The following is a 27,719-nucleotide window of genomic DNA, read 5'->3' as shown; positions in this document are numbered from 1 at the left end:
TAAACATACCAACTTCAAAGCCATGGTCGGTCCACTCTACGTTCCCGCACCACAGTTCTTCTCTTTGGACCCCAACACAAGGGAGGCTGGTCTTACCAACTTTCATCCATACTATTGCTAAACCATCATAGGACCCAATCGCCAACAACATCCCAACACTCAGTGGGCTAAAAAGAGACAACCAACAGACAGAGCTTAGTAGGGGCAGCTTCTGACCCACCACAGATGACCTCTTACTCAGGACTAGAATATTCTTCCACCAATAATGGGTGCCCTGTAAAAACTTATCAACCCCATCCCTGGACAGTTGGATCAGTCAGAGAGCATACACCTAGCATGTGGAAGTTCTGGGTCCAATTCCTGGTCAAGGCAAATAAGAGAAACATCTGTTCTCACCCCTCCTCTTCCTCTCCTCTTTCTCTCTCTTACTCTCCCACAGATATGTGTCAATCAGAGAAATTTGGCCCTCGGCACTGAGGAGGGCTCTATAGCCTCCACCTCAGGAACTGAGAAGAGCTTGGTTTTTGAGCAATAAAGCAAAGTGCCTGATGGGCAAAGCATCACCTTCTAGGGGGCTTGCTGGGTGAATCCTGGTTGGGGTGAAGGTGGGAGTCTGTCTCTGCCTCCTTTCCTCTCACTAAATTTAACAAACAAACAAACAAAAACAACAATAACATAAATTTATCAAACACCATTTGACTCCATGCAGTCCCTGGGTTACCAAAGAGATAGGTTCTGTAGGTTTTAAAAGGTGTAAGTATTCATAGGCACAGAAAAGTAAAAATAAGTACTATTTAATACAACCATTTAAATTGCATTTAATACATAAATGTACCTGTTCCAATGAACATAAAAATTCAACTTTGGAACAAACCCACAGAAGCTCTCTTATTCATATCCTGGAAACTCGATGTAGTTTTCGTGCACATTTTTTAATTAAAATGTAGGTAGGCCCTTGCTGGTTGGCTCAGTAGATAGAGTGCTGGCCTGCTGTATGGACATCTGGGTTTGGGTTCATGTCAAAGCACACTGGAGAAGCAACCACCTGCTTCTCCTCCCCTCCCCCCCTTCTTTCTCTCTCTTCCCCTTTTGCAGCCAGTGGCTTGACTGCTTCCTGTGTGGCCCTGGGTGCTGAGGATAGCTTGGTTGATCTGAGTGTCAGTCTCAGGCACTTAAAATTGCTCGGGTGATTTGAGCATCAGCCTCAGACAGGAGTTGACGCTTGAGTTTCGGTTGGAGCATATGTGGGAGTCTGTCTCACTCTCTCCCCTCCTCTTACTTTAAAAAAAAAGAAATATCACAGCAAAAGTTACAATGAGGCTGGGTAGACTTTTCTGAGTTTTTGGCAATGTGACTCATGGAGAAAAGAAGTGTTGGTGAGGAAATGATGGAATATGCAGAAACACTCATAGAGCGAGGAAAATGTAAAGAAGTTAGAAAGAGGGGCGTGTTCCAGGCAGACGCACACCTCACCCTGCTGACGTGACTTCCTGAGCGCTCAGAAACAGAGCCCCCATGACGCGAGCCGCCCCAGCGACCCTCGTGGCAGTCCACGCGTCCCACCGTTGGCTGTCAGGGAGGCGGCCTGCGCTTAAGTTCCAGTCCAGTGAGGTCATGACTTTGTTACTGGGGACGTCAGGTCCCCCTTCCCGGATACAGTGCCAAAGCACGAATTGTGTGGAGGCCCTTTGCTGTTCTCACTGAGGTTCCATGAGCAGTCAACTCGCCAGACCTGCAGGAGAAGCCGACGCATTCAGCATTCCTTTTGCTCACTGTTTTTATTTTCTCCATCCACTCTTTGTAACCTGTGGCTAAAACCGACAGGGCAGAGGCCGGACAGTGGCCCAGGACACAGTCTGTTTTGGCGTGGCGCCCAAGGGGACCTGGGAGGACAGACCAGCCATGAACCCAAACCCATGCATGTTACATTTTTTTCCTCACTGGGTGTTAGCCTCCCCATATCTGCTGCACCGTGTAACTTTAAACGTTGACATTAGTCCCCACCCAACAGAGAATACGGCTTGGCACCAGGATTTCTAGACAATCTGGCCACACTCGGAGGTACCCGTAGGAGGGCCATGCGGGCGGCGCCCCACGCTGTAGTCTGCACGCCTGGCATTACTCCCCAGGCAGTTAACGGAGCACAACTCTGTGAGGTGGCAGCTCAAACAAGAGAGAGCAGTGCAGAGGCCTCGCCCCGGAGCGCCCCAGCCTGATGCCCTCACCCGGAAGCCAGGAGGTCACTGACAGAATTTCCAGGCACAAATGAACACCTCGGACTCGTGGCCTCGGAGGACAGTGAGTTGCTGGATGGAATCTCCACGTCGCCATCTATCGCAATCTGTTTCGAGTGATTATCTGTCGTAAGAAACGGGGGAATGTCATCGCCCGGGCACCTTAGTTTTACAAACCGGTTTTATTTTTAATAGAACATCATGACTGATGATTACAACCAAACCATGGCTTGTGTAATTGTAAATATGTCACGTTTATTTAAATATAGGGTGGGGCCAAAGAGGTCTACTGGTGTGAAAGTTTACTCTTGTATTATTAATTAATTGTTTTATTATTTTTTGTATATGAACAACTGTAGACCTACTTTACCAACCTCCCTCCACTGTGTGTTATGGTTATTCTGAATTTAAAAAAGAAATAGCAATAGTTACTCCTTTTACGTAGGTGCCAGTTGATGTACGACAGCCACCAGCATGAGAGGGGGCAAAGGTAAAAACAGCCCCAGGTCTCTGTTTATCTGAGGGGATAATGTATTTCATCTTGAGCTGCCTTCTGAGGGGTCACCTCATAATCTGGGGAGCTCCACAGGGTGGATGCCCCCACGCTCTCAGAATGCCTTCCACCCTCTACCCCCACGTTCACACATCCTCGTTCCCTTGGGGCACATGCATGCACAATGTTCACGCACCCCTACAGCTGCATGCATTCCCGTGTGCATGACACACACGCACACAAGCATGCACACATGCACACTTTGAACTCAGACCCCTCGGCAGTCTCTGCATGTATGACAGCATGGGAGGAGCAGGCGGGTGCTCTGGGTAAAAGGTTGGCTTTCTGACCAATCTGCCCAACACTGTCCAATGGTCACATAACAAGGACACACTTTTCGGGGACTTGCAGAGACCAAGTAAGATGGCATGCACTGTTCTGGTGCCCACTGGGTGACCTGGAGCTTCACACTTATATCAGGATTTTGCTAAAATTCTCCACCCCGAAGGCTGGGTGGGACTTGGGGCCTGCATAGGGAACACTGTGTGCTAGATGGTGACTACTTTATTGTGGATCCCTGCGACATGAAGCGAGCTCACACGGAGGTATGACTCCCTAAAACTGAGGCTGTGTAAGTAAAGAACGCCGTGTCTCAGGATTTTAAATAAAGGCTGGGGCGTGAATCCTCTCGGGCCTGAGAAGACGCACATGTTGGGAATCGACTGGAGACAGTCATGCTGTGGACAGACCCCAGAGGAGCCTTGGGCACTGGGAGACTGTGAGAATAGACCAGAAGCCTCGCAGGCCCCAGAGGCACACTCACTGGTCGCGTGGGATCTGTTCACTTTCACATTCACCGTGGCCTCTCCGCTCTTCGTTGAGTTGAACTGGGAAACAGCTGTTGCAGTTGACGTGGTCACCATGGCTGCTGCTGCTGCTGTCACCACTGCTGTCACTGCTGTCACTGCTGTCACCGAGCTGGCCTGCGCTGAGCGAGCTTCTACCATAAGACCTGCCGCGTCTGCACCATATTGGGCACCACAGCATTGATGAGGGACAAGGACTGTATGGGGCGGCCATCAAACACCGTACCATTCTATGGAGAAAGGCACGAAGCAGCTGTCAGCCCTGCGACTCCTCAGGGGACACTTGCAGCCTAGGCAGACGGTGGGGAGGAAACACAGAGCTCATGGCAGTGCAAAGGTCGTTTGCAGTGTGCTGGGCTGTGGACACAGTGAGCAGGGGTGGTGCGTTCGAGCACTGGTGCAGGACAGGTTTGTGACGGCTGTGCTCAGGGTGGGACCCACACCGCATTCGGTGCATCACAGACATCAGACATCTGCCACCTGATTCTACGGAAAAGGTGCTATCTGATATCCAAGTACTCCCATTAGAGGTGAGGGAGACTGTGCCATGCCAGGGGACTTGCAATGCCTGGAGACTGTTCTAGTTGTCACCAGTGGGAAAGGAGATAATGCTAACATCTATCTGGTGGGTGTAGACTCGGGACACTGCTCACACCCTCGTGTGCACAAGACACCACCCCTCACTCAGAATGTTCTGTCCCTGAATGTCAAGAGCAACGAGGCTGAGAAAACTGCTCAGATGCCAGCACAAGTTTGGGAAGTACCTGAGAGTAAGTACCCCTTAAGGCAAGAGGGCATGTCTTCAGGAACATCCTTCCTGCATGAGAGAGTGGCAGAGAGGGAAAGAGAGAGAGAGAGAGAGAGAGAGAGAGAGAGGCCTGCACCATGGAGAGCGGGCTGCCAGGACACCTCTCTGTCTCACTGGATAAAACACACCCTGGCTTCCTTACTTTAGAAATTAGAAACAAGGAGAAGACACAGTCCCAGCTAAAGGGGACCCAATGAACCATCACCCCAACTGACAGCTGGTCATAATTATGTAGAATAAGGAGGCAATCTTACAAAAACACAAAACGTAAAAAAGGAGCAGGTCAGCTGTGAGCCGCCCTCAGTCCAGGTTTTGGCCAACACTGACCAACTGGTGAGCATGCCTGCCTCCACCACATATTCACGCCCCGAATAGATGACTACTTTGCAAAGAGCAAGACTGCCCACAGTCATCCAAACATGTCCTAGTTTAAACTCTATAAGCACATGTCTCACGTGAAATGACAGCAAACCTAACCGACAGGGTCTCTCTTTGTCCTCTGCAAAAACAGAAGAGGTACAAAAACTGTGCAACACACAAGGGACAGAAACCAGAGAGGCAGTCTCACAAGCGCTGAGCGCTGGCAGAGTCTGGGAGGAGCTGGCTCCTGTCCTTTTATCACTTGTTTCTTTTTTGGAAGACCCTCAGATTTCCAAGGTAAAAAAGAAAGAGGTTGCCATGGTCAGGGAAGAAATCAGCAGGAAGTCAGGTGCCTTCCAAAGATGTGGGTTTCTGGCAGATGTCACAGGAATGCAGTGATAGAACAAAGGGTCCATTGCTCCTGTGACTTCAAAAGCCAAACAGAAAGTATAGGCAAATGGGACATAGGAGACAGGATGGGAGGCAAGTCTGGAGGTCTGGTGAGACAGGCTCCCAGCAGATGAGACTTGGGAGAGGGGTCGCTGGAGGGCAGGACCCTCGGATATGTGGTGCTGTGAGCACACATGGTAGGGCGTCAGCCATGGGGGAGGAGCGTGACCGCATAAAGGGAAGACAGGCGTAAAGCGAGATGCTGGGTCACGGGGGGAGATGGCATGGAATACATAAAAGAGACTCGAATGAAAATGCCAAGGGTGGCACAAAGGTCACAAGAGGTCCTGGGCACCTTCCTCGGAGAATGGCAGAGAGCAAACACAAAGGTGTGGGTGGAGGAGTGGACAGGGTATACTGAAATAAGCTGTTATAAAACAAAACTGAAAAATGAACCCACTGGTGTAAAACTGGCCCAACAGCACACTGAGCCCCAACCTAAAAAGAGAGAAGGGATTCATGCAAATATAACCCATTCCTAATTTATAATTCTGATCCTGTTGCCTTAATGCTTATACAATGAGCACGAGAATCAGCCTGTCACTTAGAATGCTCTTGAGCACAATAGTTATTCCTTCTCCTCCCCCAATGCAGAAGACAGCTCTCCTTGGGACACGTCTAAGGGTCTCTCGGGGTCCCTGTGTCACTGGCCGGTGCATAGAAAGCAGGGAGGGAGCCATCTTCTGTCGATGTGCACGTGCATGGCGACCGCCCATGCTGAGGTTAATGCCGCAGTGTATGTTTCAGAGGTGAGGATGGGAGGGAGGCTGTGATGATCGGTCCGCAGCTGGCCAGCCATGTTTGTGCAGAACACTGGTGTGTAAGTGGTCTCAGAGCTCGCCCCTGTGTATCTACAGGACCCCACCACACATCCCATAACGTACACACCCTATAGAAGAAACCAGAGCCTGGCGTGCAGGACTAAACCTGTTTCCAGGGCCCTGCAGGGTCCCAGGGTATGGGGTGGGGGGTGAGAGCCTGGTCTCTGCCCCTCTGGGGGGAGGGGTGCATGTACCTTGTTGATGCTGATTTTGGCCTCCACATACTGCAGCCCCTTCTGCAGGATGGAGATGAGCAAGGTGGCCACACCAGCATCCTGTTGATGATCGACTAGCTCATGTGGCTATTCGATGTGGAACGTGAATGCCAAGTGGAAAAATTATGCGGAGAGATGGGGTGGGTAGGTAGGTAGGCTAAATGCTGAAGCCATGCCCTCAGGGCCCGACCTGTGGGTGGAACCGCTCATCTCAGCTGCACCGGATGCCCAGCTCCAAACAGGGCATGGGGAATGTTGGCAGGAACAGGGAAATGTAGACTAAAATCCTGCATTTGCACAGGGTGGAAAAGTGGGTTGGAGGGTACAGCCGGCTCAGCACTATTCATAGCTAACATTACAGAGTCAGCTCCGTTTCCTACACCACCAAGCTGATGGCAGGCTTTCTCCTGGGTCCCCCCAACCGCACTCCATCCAGAAGCTGGGCAATGAGGTCTCTAGGCACCCCACATCCGGCTGCGGTGCCCATAGGGCCTCAGCCAAAACATGGCTTGGCAGTGTCAGCTGAGTGACTCACACAGTCAAGCATCCCAGGAAAAAGAGGCTGTATTCTGGGCCGGTCGATGTGGCCTATCCTCATTTTGCCAAAAAGATGAGAGTTTTTTCTAGGCTGGGCGATGCCGGCTCTCCTCCATCTCTCATGGTCACCAATGACCTCCACAGCAAGCTGCTCACAAAGGCAACACCTAGCCAGTCACCGGGGCACAGTACAGTGCTGATGAAAACTCTGGCAGAAAAGTGGGGAGGGCTGTGACACGAGCACACAATGCCTGCGTCTTGAAGGGAGCAACTGGCCAGGCAGGGATGCAGGAGCTGCTGGGGGCCCATGGGGATCTGCAGGCAATTCGGAACCTGTAAATACCTTCCTCATGGACAGCACTAATGGCTCTCATGTCTGGAGGTCTGGGCCATGGCAGGAGCCCTCTACAAACAGGTAACAAAGGTTGGTGGGGCTTAGTACTCGCCTTAATCCTGGGGATGCCACGCTGTATGGGAGGTTGCAATGCCTGTAACCTGTGCGGGGGCAATGTCAGAAGTCTGAGGACCATGTGTGTATCATGGAAGCACCATGCTCAGCTCCCTAGCCTAATGTAAGCTGGGGCCCAGAAAGCCACAATAGCTCTCAGACTGTGTCATGTCCTATTTTCCATGGACTGCAGGGGAAAGGGACCAGGAGTTTTGCAGGTCACATAGGGTGCCCCTTTTAAGCCCCAGTGTGAAGGCAGAGAATATGCTTATCCAAAAGGCTGGACACTCTCAGCCTTTGTCAGCATTACCGGTGAGGCACGCTTCCACGCTGTTCTTTGCCAGCCTCTCATCTGTTGGGTCCTGGAAACGAAATGTTGTGTACAAAAAGATCTTTGACATGTGAATTAACATTTTATTATTTAAATCACCTTTATTTATTGAGCTAGCGGTGGCTCTTAAGAAATGTACCGCCAGTGGTTTCCTTCATTGCTCTCTACTTTAAGCAATTAAGCAAGTAGAAGGGGGAAACCCCGTGGGGCACTAAGCAAAGGGGCGTCCTCGCTGCCTGCCCTGGGTAATTCAGTTTGAATTAGCAGACAACTTTGCACAAATCATTTTAATTACAGTTTATAATATCTAGAACAGCAGTCATTTTGTATGACCGCCAGGCTTTCTAGTACATGTATATATGCACAGAGAAATACTGTAATACACTCTGGAGTTGCAGCTTAGTCAGGTGTCGGCAGCAAGCAGGATAGTATTTTCAGCAAACACTAAAGATGGCTCTGCCATGCGACAGCTTTGACAGGAAATGCTCTCCAGTAAAGATACTGATTCCAGAAAGCACACATGTAGAGAAGTCGTAGCCTAGCAGGGCACAAGGACCTGATGGTGCTCACCAGATGGCAAAAGCTGCTACCATTAAGAAGAAATCAGCCTTTTGAGCCCACGGGGTGCTTCAATGTTCCCATCATAACACCAGAGGGCGCAGAAAGGCCACTTCTATAGGAACTCAGCCTTTAGCCCCCATGTTGTGTTGAGCAATGACACTCTGATGAATCCGTGGAATGGACTTATGCTCACATCACAGCCTAGACTTCCACCATCCCTTCAGTTGTCAAAATCAATTTGTGTGTGTGTATGTATTTTGACAAAATACAGTAATATGTATTTGAGCTGCAGACTAGCCAAGTGTCTAAAACAAAACAGAATAATTTTAAATTTAAATATTAATATTTAAATATTTATAAATATTTAAAAAAATTAAATATTTTTAAAAACATCTTAAATATTGATTTTATAAAGAAAGGAAGGAGTAGAGAAAAAGTGGGACTGTAACATATACCTGTTTTTGTATGTGTCTTGACCAGAAATAGAATCAGCAACCTCTGTGCCATGAGATGAAACTCTAACCAACCCAGCATTCCAGCCTGGGCTGCAGGATGCTATATCCAGAAGACACTGCAAACACTGTACCATGTGACAGATTTTAGAGGAAATGCTTCCCAGTAAAGTTACGAATGATACCAGAAGACAGCAAAGTTTGCGAAGCAGCAGCTAAGAATGGCACACAGGGAGCCGGTGCAGCAATGTCTTTGTCACCATGAGAGGGCACCAAAGAGTCGTTTTCATTTAGGGATTCAGCCTTTGGTACCCACAGGGCACTGCAATGTTCCTATTGTACCATAGATGGGCACATAAGAAGAGCTATATCTGAATTCAGCCTTTGGTCCCCACACTGTTTTAAGCTGTGACACAAGAACCCCTGGAACATGAGTTATGCTCACATCACTGCATCTGTTGTCACTTTTCCATCAGTTGGTTAAAATATGTGTGTGTCTCTGTGTGTATGTGTGTGTGCGTGTGTGTGCACGCACTTTGGTTTATCCAGCTCACATGAGAGAAGGTAAGATGAGAACCCAGTCAACCCACAACTCCAGGATGTTCTTATCATTTAAAGACTAGTTCTGTGATCTACGTTGTGCACTACCAACCTCAGATTGATCCCTCAGGCACCTAAGAATTGATTTACATTTCATTCCAAACTACACACAAAAATCAGAAAAAGTGTACATGCCAGAGTGTAATCACATACAAACTTACCTCAGGTCCAATAACCTGTTATCGTGTCTGACCAGGGTAGTTTATGTTTGGAGCTCATAGAAATGTTCGCCCACCCTTTTTGTGTAGTGAACACTATTGTGGGATGGCAAGATAATCTATTGGTAGATTTCAGCTCCTTAGCCATTTATATCCAAATGTTTTGATATGCTGAGATAAATCGAAAAGCTAAAAAGCTAGATGTTTTAGTGATGGAGACTTCCCAGAGACCTCCACCTTTTGGTTTTAGAATTTCACATTGACTCCAGCAGCCCTAACAGTTACAATAACATCTTTTTCTTTTAATACAACCCACATCATATTATATATCATGAAGGGTGCCATGGGACCACTGTCATTTGTTTGTATGACGATTCCTTGTAAGCTTTAGTCTTCGCAAAAATCTATTTCTTTGCATGTGAAAAGGTTTAAAAGTCACCGATCTGACAACAGTCACTATGACTTTTTCTCTGAACTGAACGTTTGGAATTTCATGGCAATGTGATCCTTGAGAGAGGCGTCGTTGGCAGCTACAGGTTACTGGGAGCCCGCTGGTGGGAAGCTGAGATTTAAAGTGATGAAGCTCATGAGTGTGTGCCTCCAGGATGTCGGGGCTGCACTGTTTCCTCACCGGGCACGAGGCTGGGCACAGATGGGCCTGGTTCCCTGTTCAACACCTCCCCCAACCACTGGAGCTGCCGTCACAGCAGGGCCTCCCCTCACCACTATGGAAATGTAGAGCTGGGCGATTCTTAAAAACATTTTTATTCATTTCTTTAAAAGAGAGAGTGAGACATTAAACTGTCATTCGAGTTATTTATTCATGCATTGGTTGCTTCTGGTGCGTGCCCCAACTGAGGACTGAACCCACAGCTTGGCCCATTGGGACAATGCTTTACCCAACCAGGCTACTCGGCCAGGGCTGAGCAACATTATCCTTTGTGCTGACATGTCCTGTGCCCTGCTTTGTTGAGCAGCAAACTTGGTCACCACCCACCAGCTGCCAATAACTTTGCTTCCAGTTGTAATGACCAACCTGTTTCTGGTAGTCAACAAACACCTTCGGTGTCTCAGAATATTTGGGCATTCAAAGCTGGGGTCCAAAAATTTGCTTTTTCCAACATGTTGTCTGAAAGAGATACACACATATGCATACAAACACGGAGGAAAAGACAAACACCACACAATCTTAAACCTCACACAAGCCAAACCACTCAGTACAGACACAGTATGGGTGTGTCCAGAACAGAGCAAGAAAACTAATCCCTGGTTAGATGGAAGTGGCCAGAATGGAACTCAGAGGTGGAACAGACAGTAACTAATGGGCATGTCCCTGGTAGAGTGGGTGTAACCAGAATAAAATTTAGTGTGGCGTTTTGGCTGTTTGGGGATGCCTAGAGTAGAAGTCAGGGGCAGGCCTCTGGCAAGATGAGCGTGGTCAGATTAGAGCTCATGGGAGGAGCTCTGGCTGAACCGGTCTAGTGCAGTGCAGCCTGCCTGAAAGGAAAGGTACAGGCTGTATGGTTGGAAGAGATAAAAATGTTGGAGAGGCATTGAGGATGGCAGCCCTTTCCTGCGGTGGCCAGGACGGGGGCTGGTTATGGAGATGGAGGCTTGGCTATAAACAATCAGAGTTACAGCACAGAAGGGGGTGTAGGTAAGGAGCATGGACTTGTGTGGTAACTGAAGCTGTCCTTGCAACATTCGTAAGTATCATATTCTATTCAGAACATAGTGGACGGAAGTGACCAGCCTGCCTCTATCTCTTCCACAGTGTCTCCTGTTTCCACCAATTTCATCTTTACTTCCCATTCTTTGTTTTGACCCACAATACCCTCTTTCCCATGACCCATTTACTTGTATTGGCCAGAATGCTCCATTCTCGCCCATGACCACCTGTCTCCACCACACTTCTTTCAGTCCCACAGTACACTATGTACCCACAATTTTCCGTAGTGGCTGTAATCTTTATCTTTCCCACAATGCTTTGTTTTTTCCATTATTCCTTTTTCTATACTGTCTCTGCTTCAACCCGGGATTGATCTCACAACTTTGTTGTTTCATGATGATGCTCTAACCTAGCTAACGGTCCAGGGCCATCCCTGGTTTTCTCTCTACTCATCAGTCTCTGTGGCCAAAGGCTATGGGTTCAGGCTGTGTCCAGTGATGTGAAGCCACACACTGGGCTGTATTTACCCACTCAACATGTGTTCTTGAGCACCTTCCATGTGCCAAGTGTCCCGTGAGTCTTTATGCACATCGAGACTCTCCATTCTGATGAGAGACAGAGAAAAAAATTCCAAGTAATTATGTTGTATTCCACATACTTAGAAGCATATGAAGAAAGACAGTCAGAGGGGTGCAGGACCTTTCAGTTGGGGTGTCCTGGATGCCTCTTCAGGGATAAGATAACATTTGAATTGAAACTAGTAGGAAGGGGAGCACAGAGCCATGAGAATAGTCTGGGGGAAAAGTAACATACAATGGCCTGTGGTGGGGTGAGTTTTAAGTGTAAGACAGAAAGAAGTTGGTGTGGCCAGAAGACCTGAGAGGAAGTTACAGTTGTAAGCCAGGCCCTTAGTAGAGGGAATCTGGCTCGTGGCTATATCTACAAAAGGTAGTCACTTGCACCATGTGTGGCTGCAAAAGAAACACCGTGCTACCTGACCTGTGGTGGCACAGTGGATAAAGCGTCAACCTGGAAATGCTGAGGATGCCAGTTCGAAACCCTGGGCTTGCCTGGTCAAGGCACATATGAGGGTTGATGCTTCCTGCTTCTCCCTCCCTTCTCTCTCTGTCTCTCTCTCCTCTCTCTCCCTCTCTGTCTCTCTCCCTCTCTCTCTCTCCTCTCTAAAACTGAATAAAACAAACAAACAAACAAAAGAAACACCGTGCTTTGTGATTTCCTTGCCTCATTCAAGGCATGCAGCCTAAAACCTGGCACCCAGCTGGTTGTTTGTGAGTAAAGAAATGATTCTGACTCCTGTTTCAAAAACCTCATGCACAGTTTTGTGCAAAAATTTGTTCTTAGAAAGATTATGCAGCTCTTCAGAATATCTCCTGGCAGAAAGCACGTTTGTTTTTATTCTATTGATAACCCACTTTCCCAACCTGCTGGAAATCATGAGGGATTATCTGTGATAAGGTAACTTGGAAATGTCTTAGTTTGACATGGGGGTGATCTTTTTCTTTTTGGGGACCTCCTGTACTTGAATTCAGGTGGCCTGGCAACTACAAATTCACTGTGACATTGTTCTTAAATGCAAAAATTCTGAAGGTTCTTAGACAACTGCCAGAACATTGACACCATCACAACCCATTCTCTATTCCTCATTAGATTTGGATGCCAGCATAATCGAAATCCAAGTGGTAAAATGGTTCTGCAGCCTGAATGAGGATGAATCTTTTCCAAAAATCCAGGGAGACCGGTGAGGGGGTTGTGGCCATTTCCTGACCCATCTACACTGACTCTACATTTCTTCTGCTTTAGAATCATGTTCTTGCCATCCCATCTCTACTCTGTCAAGATGGAGCATCCCACAGGCTCAGTTTCACCAACATCTCCCAGAGGGTCCTTTCTGTTGTAAGAAAAATGGCCCATGAGAATACTCTTGGGAATGGACAAATTCCTTCTAGACCAGTGATATTCAGACAGTGTGCCTGAAGAATTTTTAAAGCATGCAATACCTGACTATTTAGTGAGGAGCACTGACCTCTTTTCCCTTAGATAGTCGAACTAATAAAATGACGACAGCCAAAACAACAATAGCTATTTGGTGTGAATAAATAGAAATTAAACTATTATTATTTTTGTCAATTAGTGTTCTTCATAATTTTAATAATTAGTTTGTGTGTCATAAGAGTCGAAAGGGTCAATGCTCAGCAGCATTTGAAGATGTTGCAATGAAATGCCAGGTCCATATTATTTGTAAAGTTAATAAAAGTTATTGTAACCAATCTCCCAGTCAGGATTGGATCCTGTCTAAATAACAGTTTCTGCAAATTTATGCTCTCGGGTAAAGTTATTTGGCCAGAATGCAGCCAAGTGGAGAAGCAGCAGGCGAGCAAGGCCCGGGGAGCTGCTGTGCTGCAATGCTGTTCATTTACAATGGGTGGTGCAGCAAGAAGCTACCAGTTGTAAGAATTCAGGTTGTGATCCTGATGCAGCGCTGCAATGTTCCTGCTGCACCACACGAGGAAACAGGGAGGTTTATTAGGAATTTAGTCTTTAGTTTTCCTGCTGTATTGAGACTTGACAGACTCAGTTATCCTTGGAATTGATTCATGCTCACATCACTGCCTAGATATCAACCTTTCCAACATTTGGAAAAACATATATATATATATATATGGGCAGAAATACTGCATCATGCACTGGAGTAGCAGGTAGTCAAGTTACTGCAGCAAAGCAGGATACAATTTTCAGCGGACACTAAAGAAGGTTCTGCCATATGACAGCTTTTATAGCAAATGCTCCCCAGTAAAGTTACTGATGATGCCAGAAGGCAGCCAAGTGCAGAAGCAGCAGGCTAGCAAGGCACAGGAAGCTGCTGCTCTGCACCAAAAGATGGAATAACAAGCACCTACTATTAAAATGAATTCAGCCTTTGGTCTCAGAAGGTGCTGCAATGTTCCCATTGTACCACCGGAGGGCTCAGAAAGGCAGGTTTGATGGGAATTTAGCATTAGTGCCCTTGCTGTGCTGAGCAATGCACTTTAAGGAGTGCTGTGAACAAATATTTGCTGTCATTTGTGCCTAGGTGTCCACCGTCCCATCAACTGGTAAAAGAAACATTATGTTTGTGTGTGTGTCTGTGTGTGTGTATGTGTGTGTGTGTAGGCAGAAATACTGTAATAATCACTGGTTATGCAAGCCAGCCAGGTGTCTGTAGAGAAGCAGGATATTATTTTATTTAAAAAAGATTTCTTAAAAAAACTAATTTTAGAACTACAGGAAGGTGGACAGGGAAAGTGAGACAGGAATGTGTGCCCTGACCAAGGATTGAACCAGCAATGTCTGTGCATTGGGATGAAGCTCTGACCAACTGACCATCAGGCCAGGCTGCAGAATGCTATTTTCTGAGGGCACTGCACACAGCTCTGTTGTGTTGCAGCTTTTACAGCAAATGCTCTCTGTTAATGTTACTGATGATGTCAGAAGTAGCAGGAAGAAGCAGCAGCAGGTGAGTGGGGCACATGGCGCGGCTGCACTGCAGTGTTCTTTGTGCACCACAGGAAGGTACCATAAGGCAGCTTTGGTCAGAAATTTATCCTTAGGTCCTTCAGGCAGTGTTAGGCAATGACAGTCTCAGGATCCCTTGTAATGGGATTCATACTCATATATCTTCTTATGTCTCCACCTTCCCATCAGTTGGTAAAGTAAAAATTGTTTCTGTGTGTCTATATGTGTATGTTGGCCGTAATAATGTAATATGCACTTTAGTTGCAGAACAACCAAGTAGACAATAAAGAATATTATTTTTTTGAAGTCACTGAATACAGATGTGTCAACTGACAGCTTTTAGAAAAATACTTTCAGTATTGCTATTGATAATGTCAGAAGGTAGCAGAGTGGAGAAGCAGCAAGGAAACAGGGCACAGAGAGGCTGAGCTGCAATGTACTTCATGCACCATGAGAGGGCGCCAAAGGGTGAATTGGATCACAAATTCTGACTTTGGTTCCAGTGCAGCACTGCAATGTTCCCATTGTACTGCAGGAGGGCACAGAAGGGCAGGTTCAACACTGTGCTTTGCAAAATAAGGGTTTATACAGGAGGAGTGGTGGGCAGAGCCACAAAAGAGGCTTTGAAGATGGCAGCCTTCCCTGCGGTGGCCAAGGAGAAGAGCTGGCCATGGATATGGGGGCTCAGCTGTACACAACCTGTGTTACAGCTCATAGCGGGTATAAGTGGGGGGCACAAGCGTGTAAGGGAAAGAACCTGTAGTGGGAACAGTTTCAAGCACCATATCTTATTCAGAACATAGTTGACTAAAGTGACTGTCCTGTCTCTAATTCTTCATAATGTCTCCTGTCTCCCACAATTTCTAGTTTAGCTCACCATTCTCTTTCCTGCACTACAATTACTTCTTTCTCATGACCCATATGCTCCTAGTGGCCCAAGTTTTCCATTCTTGCCTATGACCCTGTCTCCATTGCACTTCTCTCATTAACACAATACACTATGTACCCACTATTTTCCATAGCAGGTGTAATCCTTATACTTTTTACAATGCTTTGTTTTTTCCACAATTTACTCTCCTGTAACTTATGTGCCCTGGCTGGGGATTGAACTCACAATCCTGGTGTTTCCTGATGACTCTATAGCTGAGTTAACCTGCCAGGGTCGTTTCTTTCTTTTTTCTACTTATGAGTCTTCGTGGCTCATGGTTATGTGTTCAGACTGTGTCCAGTGCTGTGAAGCCACAGACAAGGCTGTACTTATTCACTGAGCATGGGTTCTTAAGCACCTTTTGTGTGCTAGGTGTCCTGTGAGTCATTACACACACCAAGACTCTCCATTCTGCTGAAAGCCAGAAAGAAATACACAAGAAATTATGTTCTATTTCACATACTGAGGAGATTGTGAAGAAAAACAGGAAGGGAAAAAGGGTGGTTTTAGGTAGGGTGTCCTGGATGCCTTCCCAAGGATGAGATTACATTTGACTTGAGACCTGCAGGAAGCATAGCACGGAGCCATGAGAAAAATATTGGGGGAAAAATGTACAATAGCATGTGAAAGGGTGAGCTTTAGATGTAAGACAAAAAGAGGCTGGAGTGGCTCAGTGACACAAGAGGAGACTGCAATAGTCAGCCAGGCCATTTAGTGGAGGAAACTGTTGTGATGGCTATATCCAAAGAGGGCAGTCACTTGCTCCTGGAATAGTTGCAAAGGCCACCATGCCTTGTGGTTTCTGATTCTGCATTCTTCACCTGCAACCTAGAACCTGGCACCCAGTAGGGTGTTTACAAATTAAGAAACAATTTTGATAGCTCTTTCAAAAGACTCACACACAGTTCTGTATGAAGGCATGTTCCTGGAAAGATTAAGAAGCCTTTCGAGATGTCTCTTATGTAAAAGAATGTTTGCTTTTACTTTATTGATATAATGCATTCCAGACCCTGTCAAAACCATGTGGCATCATCTGTGCAAAGACAACTAAGAGGTGTCTTGGTTCTACAAGGGGATTGTCTTCTTGTCTCTGGAGACCTCCTGGAGTTGAATAGAAGAGGCCAGAGAACCACATAAGTGCACTGTGATCTCACATCTAAATGTGACCTTCTTGAAGCTTACAAGACACCTGCCAGAATATTGGCACCATCACAGCACTCCCTCTCTTCTTCTCCAGGTTTTGAAGTGAGCACAATTAAAATCCACAATACAAATGGGTCTTGCAGCCTGAATGAGGTTGAGTGTTTCCAAAAATTTAGGGAGACCTATGAGAAGGGTGTGGCACAGTCCTGACCCATCGCCCATGACTGTACATGTCTCATTGTTTAGAATTAAGTTCTTGCCTTCTTATCTCCACTCTGTCGGAATGTGGCTTTCCAAAATCTCACTTTCAAAATCATGTTACAGCGTCTCCCTGATGGTCCTTTCTGCGCTTAGAGAAATGGCCCATGTGCATGCTCTCGGGAATAAACATACTTCTTCTAGACCAGTGATTTTCAAACACTCTGCCACAAAAATTCTTAAAATTTGCAATACTTGGCTATTTAGTGGGGGGCACTGACCTCTTTTCCCTTAGATAGTCTAAACAAAAATTATGGCAAAACCAGCACAGCAATACCCATTTGGTGTGAATAAATCAAAATTATACCTATTCTTGTCAGATCAGATTTCTGCATAATTTTAATAATTATTTTATATTACACGAGAATCAAAAAATTGCAAAATCATTGTTCTAATCAAATGCTCAGCCACCTCTATAGATGCTGCAATGTAATGCCCAGTCCAAATCCTTTGTAAAGTTAATAAAGTTGTTGTAGCCAGTCTCCCAGTCTGGCTTCGATTTTCTCTGAACAACACTTTCCGTAAGTTTTTGCTTTCAGGTAAAGTTATTGATGCCAGAACGCAGCCAAGTAAGAAGCAGCAGGCGAGCAGGACACAGGGAGCAGCTGTGGTGCAATGTTGCTCATTTACCACGAGATGGCGCAGCTACTCCTAGAAAGCATCCAGACTGGTCCAGATGCAACGCTTCAATGTTTCCATTGCACCACAAGAGGGTGAAGTACAGCTGCTTCAATAGGAATTTCAGCCTTTAGACCCCTGCTGCATTGAGCAGTGGCAGTATCAGCAATTCTTGGAATTGAGTCATGTTCACATCAGTGGCTAGATCTCAACTTTTTCTGTATTTGTAATATATACATATACATTTCTAGGCGGAAATACTGTAATATGCAAATGAGTGGTAGCCCAGCCAGGAAGACAAAGTAGAATATTTATATATATATTTTGCACTTCTCGGTTGAAGTTACTGATAATATCAGCAGGTAGCAGAGTAGAGAAGCAGCAGGCTAGCTGGGTACACGGAGAGACTGCGCTGCAATATTTCTTATACCCCGCGTGAGAGCATCAAAGGGCAGTGTAATCCGAAATTCAGCCTTCCGTCTCAAGCAGCGCTGCATTGTTCCCATTGCACCACAGAAGGGTGCGGAAGGGCAGGTTTAACACTGTGCTTGTGGAAGAATGACAGATATAGTCAGAGTGATGGACAGAGCCACAAAGGGTGGGAGAAGCATTGAATTCAGCAGCCCTTTCCTGCAGTGGCCAAGGAGAGGGGCTGAGCAAGCAGATGGGGACTCGGCTGTACACAATCTGGTTTACCGCATATAACTCGGTGTAGGTTGGAGTCACAGGCATGTGGGGGACTGAAGTTTTCGTGGGAACAGTTCCTAGTGTCATGTCCTATTTGGAACATAGTTGACTGAGTGAGTGGCCTGCCTCTGTCTCTCCCACATTGTCTCCTGTCAACACCAATTCATTGTTTATCCCACCATTCTCTGTTCTGACCCACAATTCCCTTCTTTCCGTGACCCATATGCTTCTAGTGCTCCACAATTCTTCATTCTTGCCCATGACCACCTGTCTCCACCACACGTCTCTCATTCCCACAATACATTATATACTCACAATTTCCCGTGCCAGCTTTAATCTTTATCTTTCCAACAATGCTTTGTTTTTTCCACAATTTTCTTTTCCATACCCTCTGTGCCCTGGCTGGTGATTGAACCCACAACCTTGTTGTTTCCAGATGACACTCTAATTGAGCTAACCAGCCAGAGATGTTTCTTCCCTTCTTTCTTATCATCAGTCTTTGTGGCCCACTGTTACGTGTTCAGACTGTGTCCAATGATGTGAAGCCATGCACAGGGATGTACTTACCCACTCAGCACATGGGTTTCAGTTGCTTCCGTGTGTCTGGAGTCCTGTGAGGCATTACACACAGAGAAACTCTCCATTCTGCTAAGAGATAGAGAATCAAAACACAAAGTATTATGTTATATTCCATGTACTGAGGAGCCTATGAACAAAAACAGTCAGGAAGGTGTAGGATGTTTTAGGTAGGTTGTCCTGGATGCCTTTTCATGGATTAGATAACATCTGAATTGAGTCCTGGAGGAAGTGTAGCGGGGCACTTTGAGAATAATCAGTACAAAGAGACATACAATAGCCTGTAGCAGAGTGAGCTTGACGTGTGAAAAGAGGTTAAGGTGGCTGAGAGACATTAGAGGGTGCTGCATTTGTCAGGTATTTTTCTTAGTGGAATAAATAGGGGTGCTGCCTATTTCCACAGAAGATAATCACTTGCCCCAGAAGAGAATTTAAGGACCCACTTACCTTGTTGCTACAAACTCTGCATTTTTCACATGCAGCCGCAAGGGTGTTTGCAAATGAAGAAATGATACTGACACCTTTTCCAAAGGACTCCCACCCGTTCTTGGAAGGTGTATTCTGGGAATGAATATGCAGCCCTTCAGGTTATCTCTTAGGAGAAAGAATATTTGCGTTTTTTCTATTGAAAACTGACTTTCTCCACCCTCGGGGAAACACGTTGCATATTCTGTAAAAATACAACTTGGTGGTGTCTTAGTATGACAAGGAGGTGATTTGCCTGTTGTTGAGGACCTTTTGGAGTTGAAGGCAGGTGGCCATGCAACTACAAAAATACACTGTGATATTATTCTTAAATGTGACCTTCATGAAGCTTGTGAGACACCTGCCAGAACACTGACACCATCACAACACTTTCTCTGTTCCTCTTCGGTTCTGATGCCAGCACAATTGAAATACATATCGAAACTGGGGCATACAGCTGAAATGAAATTGAATCTATTGCAAAAATTCAGGGAGGCCTGTGAGAGTTGTATGGCATGGCTGAGACCCCATATTATTCAACTACATTTTACATTCTTTAGAATTGTGTTATTACCTTCACATCTCCACTCTGTTGGAAATGAGCATCCCACAGGTTCACTGTTAAAGTCATGGTACAGCATCTCTCTGAGGGTCCTTTAAGTGATTAAAGAAATGGTCCAATATTATACTCTTGGGAATGCAAGTATTCCTTTATTAGATAAGTAATTTTCAACCAGTATGCCACAGGAATTTTTGAAACATGCAATACCAAAGTATTTAGTAAGGGGTACGGAAGTTTTTTCCTTAGATAATTAAATAAAAAAGGATGACAACAGCCAACACAGCAATAGCCATCTGGTGAGAATAAATCAAAATTATACCTTTTTTTTGATAGATCAGTGTCCTGAAGAATATTAATAGTTTGTATGCCATGATTGTCAAAATGTTAAAAATCACTGTTTTAGACCAAATGTTCAGCAACTTCTGTTGATGCTGGAATGTAATGCCAGGTCCCAATCCTTTGTAAAGTTAATAATGTTGTTGTTACCGATATCCCAGTCTTGCTTGAATTCTGTCCGAACAACACTTTCTGCACATTTTTGCTCTCGGGTGAAGTTATTGATGCCAGAAGGCAGCCAGTCGGAGAAACCCAGGCGAGCAGAGCAGAGGGAGTTGTGCTGCAATGTTGCTCATTCACCACGAGATGGAGCAGCTAGCAGCTACCATTTGGAAATACTTTGAAGAGCAGGTTTGATAGAAATTCAGCCTTTAGTCTCCATATTATGTTGAGCAGCGACAGTCTTGGGAATTTTTCAAATTGATACATGTTCATATCACTGCCTAGATCTCAACATTTTATCATTTGGAAAATATACATGAATATTTGTGTGGAGAAATATTGTAATACACCCTGGAGTTGCAGGCCTGCCTCATGTCTGTAGCAAAGCAGGATACTATTAACTAGGGACACCGCAGATGGCTCTGCCATGTGACAGCTTTTACAGAAAATGCTCCCCAATAAAGTTGCTAATGATGCCAGAAAACTGCACAATGTAAAAGCAGCAGGCTAGCAGGCCTCATGGAGCTGGCTGTTCTGCAATGTTGTTCGGTCGCCCTGGGGTGGCACAAGAAGCAGCTACCGTTAGTGAGAATTCAGTATTTGTTCCTGATATGGGGCTGCAATATTCTCATTGCTGCAAAGGAGGGCTTAGAAGAGCAGCTTTGGTAGAAATTCAGTTTTTAACCCCAGTCTATAGGGAGAAGTGACATTCTCAGAAACTCTTACAACTAATTAATGCTCATTTTACCATCTAGATCTCCATGTTTCCATCACTTGAAAATATGTTTACATATATAAGCAGAAATACCCTAATATGCACCAGACTAGCAGGCCAGCTCGGTGTCTGCAGCAAAGCAGGATAGTATCTTTAGTGGACACTGCAGATAGCTCTGCTATGTGACAGATTTTGCAGTGCCTGCTCTCAGTTAGTGATGATGACAGAAAGTAGCCAAGAGGACAATAGGCAGACAAGCCAGGCACAGAGAGTTGCTGTGCTACAATTCTGTTTATGCACCAGGAGATGCTGCCAAGGTGCAGCCTTAAAAGAAATTCAATTTTGGTCCCAAAGAGGTGCTGCAATGTTCCCACTGTGCCACAAGAGGGAGTTGAAGAGTAGCTTTGGTAGAAATTCAGCCTTTACACAAGGGTGGTCCTACCGCCTACTAGTGGGCGTTCCAGCTTTCATGGTGGGCAGTAGCGGAGCAACCAAAGTATAAATAAAAAGATAGATTTAACTATAGTAAGTTGTTTTATAAAGATTTATTCTGCCAAACAGCGAAAATCCAACATAAAGTACTTGGTAAGTAATTATTATTGTATGCTTTGACTTGCTGTAACTCTGCTTTATAAATTTTATAAAGCAAAGTTACTTCCCTACTTTATAAATTACCATTACTGTGGAACCGGTGGGCGGTTAGAAAATTTTACTACTAACAAAAATACAAAAGTAGGCAGTAGGTATAAAAAGATTGACTACTCTCGCTTTACACCTGACGCTGTGTTGAGCAGCGACAGTCTCAGGGATTTTTGCAAGTGACTCATACTCACATCATTGCCTAGTCTTTACCTTCCCGTCAGTTTGCAAAATATTAAATATGTGTGTGTGTGTGTGTGTGTGAGAGAGAGAGAGAGAGAGAGAGAGAGAGTATATGTGCGTTTATGTTTAGGCAGAAATACTGTAAAAATACCTGCTGATTCAGGTTAGCCATGTGTCTGTGGAGAAGCAGGATAGTATTTAAAAAAAAAGATTTAAAAATTTTAGAAAGACATGAAGGGAAAAAGAGATAGTGATACTGGAAGATCAATCTGTTCTTGTATGTGCCCTAACCAGGGGTAGAACCGGCAACCTCTGTGCCGTGAAATGGAACTCTAAACCATTTAGCCACCCAGCCAGGATAGCAGCATGTTATTTTCTGAAGACACTGCAGACAGTTGTGCCATCTGACAGTTTTTACAGCAAATTGTCTTGAGTAAAGTTACTGATGATATCAGAAGGTAGAACAGAGGAGCAGCAGTTGAGCAAAACACATGAAGCACCTGTGCCGCAATGTTCTTTGTGCACCACTCGAGGGCGACAAAGGGCAGCTTAAATCAGGAATTCAGCATGAGGATTTATGTCCCTCATGCTGTGCTAGGAAATGACAGTCTGAGGAGCTTTGGAACAGGAGTTATGCTCATATAGCTGCCTATGTTATACTCACATAGCTGCCCAGGTCTTCACCTTTTCATCGGTTTGTAAGATAAAAATTATGTGTGTGTGTGTGTGTGTGTTGGTTTTGTTGTGTGTTGGCAGAAATAATGTAATATGTACTTAAGTTGCAGGCTAGCCAGGTGTCTGTAGCAAAGCAGGATAATTTTTTCTTTGGACATTGCAGATAGTTCTGGTATGTGACTGCTTTTGCACTAAATGCTCCCCTGTAAAGTTATTGATGATTTTAGAATGAAAAAACTGTACGCAAGCAGGCTACAGGGAATTTCTGTGTTGCAGTTTTGCACTTGCACTACGAGATGATGCAAGAAGCAGCAACCTTTAGGAATGATTCAGACTTTGGTCCTCATTTAGTGCTGCAGTGTTCCCATTGCACCACAGGAGGGTACAGAAAGGCAGGTTTGATTGAAATTCAGCCTTTAGTCTCCAAGTTGTGTTGAGCTGTGATAGTCTCAGGAATCCCTGCAACTGATTTACATTCACATCACTTTCTAAGTCTCCTTAACCTGAAGTTGGTAAAATAAAAATTGAATGTGTGTATATATGTGTGTGTGTGTGTATGTGTGCACAGAAATACTGCTGCAATATGCACTAGAGCTGCATGCCGCCAGGTTAACTGCATTAAAAGAGAATACTATTTTTGAAAACACTAAAGACAGTGAGCGGTCCTATGTGACAGATTTTACAGCAAATGCTGTCCAGCAAAGTTACTGACGATGCCAGAAGGAAGCAGAGTTGTGGGAACAGCAAGTGAGCAGGACACACAGAACGGCTGCACTTTAATGATCTTTGTACACCGCGAGAGGGCACCAAAGAACAACTTTGATCAGTAATTTAGCCTTTGGTCTCCGTGCGGGGTTGCAATGATACTTTGATTCACAGGATGGTGCCAAAGGACAGCTGTTTTGAAAAATTAAGCCTTGGGGTCCCTGTGGCATTGTAATGTTCCTATCGCACCACAGAAGGGCACTCAAAACAGCTTTAATAGGAATTCAGCCTTCGGTCTCCATGCTGCATGGCAATATTTTTATTTCACCAAAGGAGAGGTTTTATGAAGAATTCAGTCTTGACCCCAGGTTGTGTTGAGCAGTGACAGTCTCAGAGGTCTCCTTTCCATCCATTCAAAATTATATGTATATATATATTTAAGTTTCTAGGGAGAAACTCTGAAATATGCATTGGAATTGCAGAATAGCCAGGTGTTTGCAGAAAAGTGGGATTCTTTTTTCTGCGGACACTGTGGACAGCTCAGCTATTTTATTGAGGTTGGGACTTCCTTTCGCTCTAGCTGAGCTCTGCAGGAGGCTTCTGTGTTTGCACTTTTGGGATTTCATGGCTACAGGTAGATACAGGGCACAGCAACTGTGGTGACAGCTTTGCTGGGTGGCATCTGCGTTGTGACTGTCTGTGTGAACACTCTGCCTCACCCCAGCACTGAAACTCTTTTCTATGTGAGGCTTTCCTTTCTGGAAGGGAGATAGCCCCTGGTTCCCCATTTTGAAAGCACAGACACAAGATGCTCACCTTTCAGCCTCCTTTGCATCTCAAAGATGTCACAGGACCCACAGAGCCAATCAGGAGGTCCCAAATCTTAAGGTAGAAAGGTACTGCCCAAGGGAATGGGCTGCAGAAACAGCACCTGTGGAGAGAGCCGGGCCACAGGAATGCTGTTGGAAGGCATCACGGTGTGTTTTAGGGGATGGCCCAGAGTCCAATATCAAGGTGTGGGCAGCACCCTGTGTTCTCTGTGCCCCGTGTAATCATCAGGGCACTGAACCTGGAGCCTGACTCTGGATCTTCCTGTCTGCATGGCCTCTCCACACAGTTCTTTGGAGACTGCAGATAGCTGCCTTGTCCCCTTGTCCACGCTGACACCAGCCAAAATCGGAGTTGAGAGCTTGTAAATAAGAATACTCATTCTCTGATTTATCAGCTAAAGAAACTCCTGCTCCATGGGGCGTCAGGTACCAGCTGGCTCGGTGGTTGTGACTGGGGTGAGCCCAGAGTGGAAGGATGCAACTACCTCATCAGGGCTGCTCACCGGGCCCCAAGCTCTGTCCTGGATCCTAAAAACATAAAGGAGCTTAATGGGCCAGGTGTATAAGTCCACCTGGGGAGCAAGAGAGACAGGGACTGAGCAGACAGTTGCAAAGATGAGCACTCTTAGATTTAAGCAATTTTTTGAAAGGCTCTCTCTGCAGGGGACATTCTGTCACTGTTTAGATAGTAGAAATGGGAAAAGGCTGAGGTGCCAGGGGTGGGGAACCTGATGCTGCTGCTGGGACATCTGAGTCACTGTGGAGGGAGGTTCCCAGAGCTCTGGGCACCGGAACCACACAGGAGTCTGGGCTGGCTGGGTGGACAGAGGTGTAGCCAGGTGCAGTCTGGACAGAAGGATGCTCTTGTCAGCTCACGTCCCTTCCTGTCAACTTACTGGTTGGCTCGCACTACAAATGGCTTTTGAATAAATCTGCTCATGTCTCCTTTTCCTAAGAAATTCTCCTGGTCAATTCTGACTGTGAAGCTATGGTAGGGCCGTTTCCTCCCTAACTACCTTGGGTGTGAGGGCAACGACTCCCGCTCAGAGGCCCTGTGACAAAGAGCAGGAAACTGTGGTTTCAGAGCACAGCCCTGTAGGCCTGTGGCCCCGACCCTCAGACCTACTGCAGGCACAACCCCCACTTCTCGTCTTGCTTACCTTGCACATGAATAATACAGTTTCAAGAAGGAGCCACATTGGGGAAAAGCCTGTTTGGCCACATTCTGCGTTTTCTTTGTAGGGACACCCAGCTGTTTTTTATGCTTTACTGTCCCCACCCCATCTCATGCAGCTCACAGTGATCTCAAGGGCCCCGTCACCAGTAACCAAGAGCCATCCCTGGGGATGTGAACTTCCCGAAGACACTGAGAACATTTTCCATCTTCATTAGGAACGGCACCCAGACATGGGCAATGAACAACAGAGCTCTGGTCAGTGTGTGAACACTCACATTCCTTAGATACGTAGAGTCAAGTCCTTCAGGCAAAGAGAAACTTGTTACAGTCACTTCTGTGCTATGCTAACATTAGAGTGAGGCAGATTTGGGACCATCTACATGTCGTGGGCCACCATACCCTGCGGTGCAAACAACCCCACGTAAGTCTTTCCACATACAACAAACATTGTCACTGAAGCCACGGGAACCACCGCCACACATGCCTCCACCCGGGAGTGGCTGTGTGCTGCTCCTGCCCAGGGCCTTCCACCAGCTCCCCCAGGAATTTCCTGTGGGTTTAGAAGCAGGGCCATGGCACTCAGAACTTTTCCCCCAGTCCACCTGTTGGGGATGGGCTTGGTCAATGGGGCAGGGGTTAAAGAAAGAAAAAAGTAAGCAGGCAGCACAGCACTCTGAAAACACAGTGGCAGGAACTGTCCAGCCCTGTGTGCTCCTGCGCAGAATTGAGTAGTGTCTCTGAGAAAACGACAGGGTGACCCGCTTTGTGACTCACTCGTGAAGCAAAATGCAGCCCATCTCCCCAATGCAGCTGCCCCTTCCCATCACGGAGATATGAGGTTCTATTAACAAAATGAAGTAATGATTCAAGTGGCATCAACGAGAGCAGTCAGTCGGGGGCAGAGTGGGTGGCAGAAAACGCTTGCTAACTGTGGATCCACATGGCGTTACGGCAGTCCATGGCCACGGTCCTCTGCGCCTGCGACTTCAGGCATTACCTTAGTCTCAGCTCATCCTGAAACCACACTCCCAGACAGCCACTTTGTAAACAAGAAAAAACTCACTCATGTAGACCCTTTCCAAAAGCTGGCCTGAAACAATGCCACAAACAGAAACACACAAAAAAACAGTCTCCCTTAATAAACAAGATTTTATAACACCCAGAGCCACTGCTCCCTAAGCACGGCTGCGAGTTCCATGATCCTGTTTGCACAGTAGTCCTGGGAAGACACTGCCCAAGTCCCCTTTCCCTCAAGAATATGCCCTTGTCTTCACGCCTCAAGGTCTCACCAGGCCCCACGAGGGGCATGATGAAACAACGCCTGCCATGATCTCTAATATCAAAGTAGAGTAATTTATTCAAGACAAGCAATATGATCTGTTGATTCTTTCTCAAACACAAGCTATGACACACATATGGTGGTTCTTTCATTCTCAGAGCATGAAGGTCAGCAGGGTGAACCCACATGGTCGGGTTAAGCCAGGCTGGTCCGGGCTGGGAGGTGCTAACAAGAGCATCTGGAGGGATTCTGACACAGACAATAAAAACCATGGACTCCAGAATTCAAAACCTTGGGGACTGGTGAAAGGAACATTTCGGCATCTGACAAGGAACACTGTTTTTTTAAAAAAAGGTAAAACAGGTTTGAAGAGAGAAAAGGAACCAGAAGAAAGCAGAGCCTCACGTTTAATGAAGGGCACTTTAGTGCGTTCTGTGACTGACACTTCAGAGGACAGAGGAAAGTCAAGTACTAGGGGTCATTCAGAGTCAGTGCTGGTCCCTGAAATCTGGTGCCCTTGGTCACTTCAAACTGCACCAAAGACCCTGGGGAGGCTGTACTCAGAATCAAGGTTGCATGTGGTCACTAACACATAAGCTTCACTCACAAGATTTGAGAGGTGCAGACACAGCAGACATTCAGTACCCACGGACCACCTGGGCTACAGTGGTGACCTCCTGCTTTTCCGGGGACGGGATCTTAGCATGAGCGATGGAGGCTGTCAAGTGCCCACAGCGCAACTGGCCTGAGCTGAGTGAATGCATTTTCACATTGGTCCCCCTTGCGGCCACAGAAAGCTCTTCTCCAGTGGCCCGCTGGTCAGGGAAGCCAGGGACATGGACAGTCTGCCTTTATCAATAGGTCCCCGCTGTGCAGGAAATCATGTCTGTGGGCCCAGGGCCTCCCAACCCGGTGCTTCAACCTCCCAACTGCTGAGAGGTTCAGATGTATCAAGAGGCCACACGTCCGGGAGACCCTGGCTACCAACCTTCACGTGATGATCATCCAGAGAAACCCCAACCCTGCATCCCAGTCTCCCCTGACCTGTCCTGACCAAGAGCCGGGCCTCAAGATGTGTTCGTCCCTGTTTGCAGTGAAGGCAGGAGGGTGTGCAACTGCACCTCCACAAACTTCTTCATGAACCTAACAGTTTCTAGAGGCAGCAGACTATCACTGTAGCAATGGTGTCGGCTGCCTTCCAAGATGGGATTGCTGACCGCATAAAACTTTGACCTTAATGAGTGAGTGCCCGCTTATGGAAGCCA

At 46.3% G+C, this 27,719-nt stretch overlaps 2 pseudogenes; both read right to left on the bottom strand.

Annotated features, from left to right (window-relative positions):
• LOC136335529 (F-box-like/WD repeat-containing protein TBL1X) overlaps window positions 1-27,218 on the bottom strand; it is a 108,882-nt pseudogene extending 81,664 nt beyond the window's left edge.
• Window positions 27,219-27,521: 303 nt separating this feature from the next.
• Window positions 27,522-27,719, bottom strand: part of LOC136335528 (F-box-like/WD repeat-containing protein TBL1X) — a 29,411-nt pseudogene continuing 29,213 nt past the window's right edge.

The sequence above is a fragment of the Saccopteryx bilineata genome, chromosome 4, assembly GCF_036850765.1.
Source record: "Saccopteryx bilineata isolate mSacBil1 chromosome 4, mSacBil1_pri_phased_curated, whole genome shotgun sequence".
In the NCBI taxonomy this organism is placed as follows: domain Eukaryota; kingdom Metazoa; phylum Chordata; class Mammalia; order Chiroptera; family Emballonuridae; genus Saccopteryx; species Saccopteryx bilineata.
The sequence above is the reverse complement of the archived record's forward strand: the minus strand, read 5'-3'. Positions and strand labels throughout refer to the sequence as shown.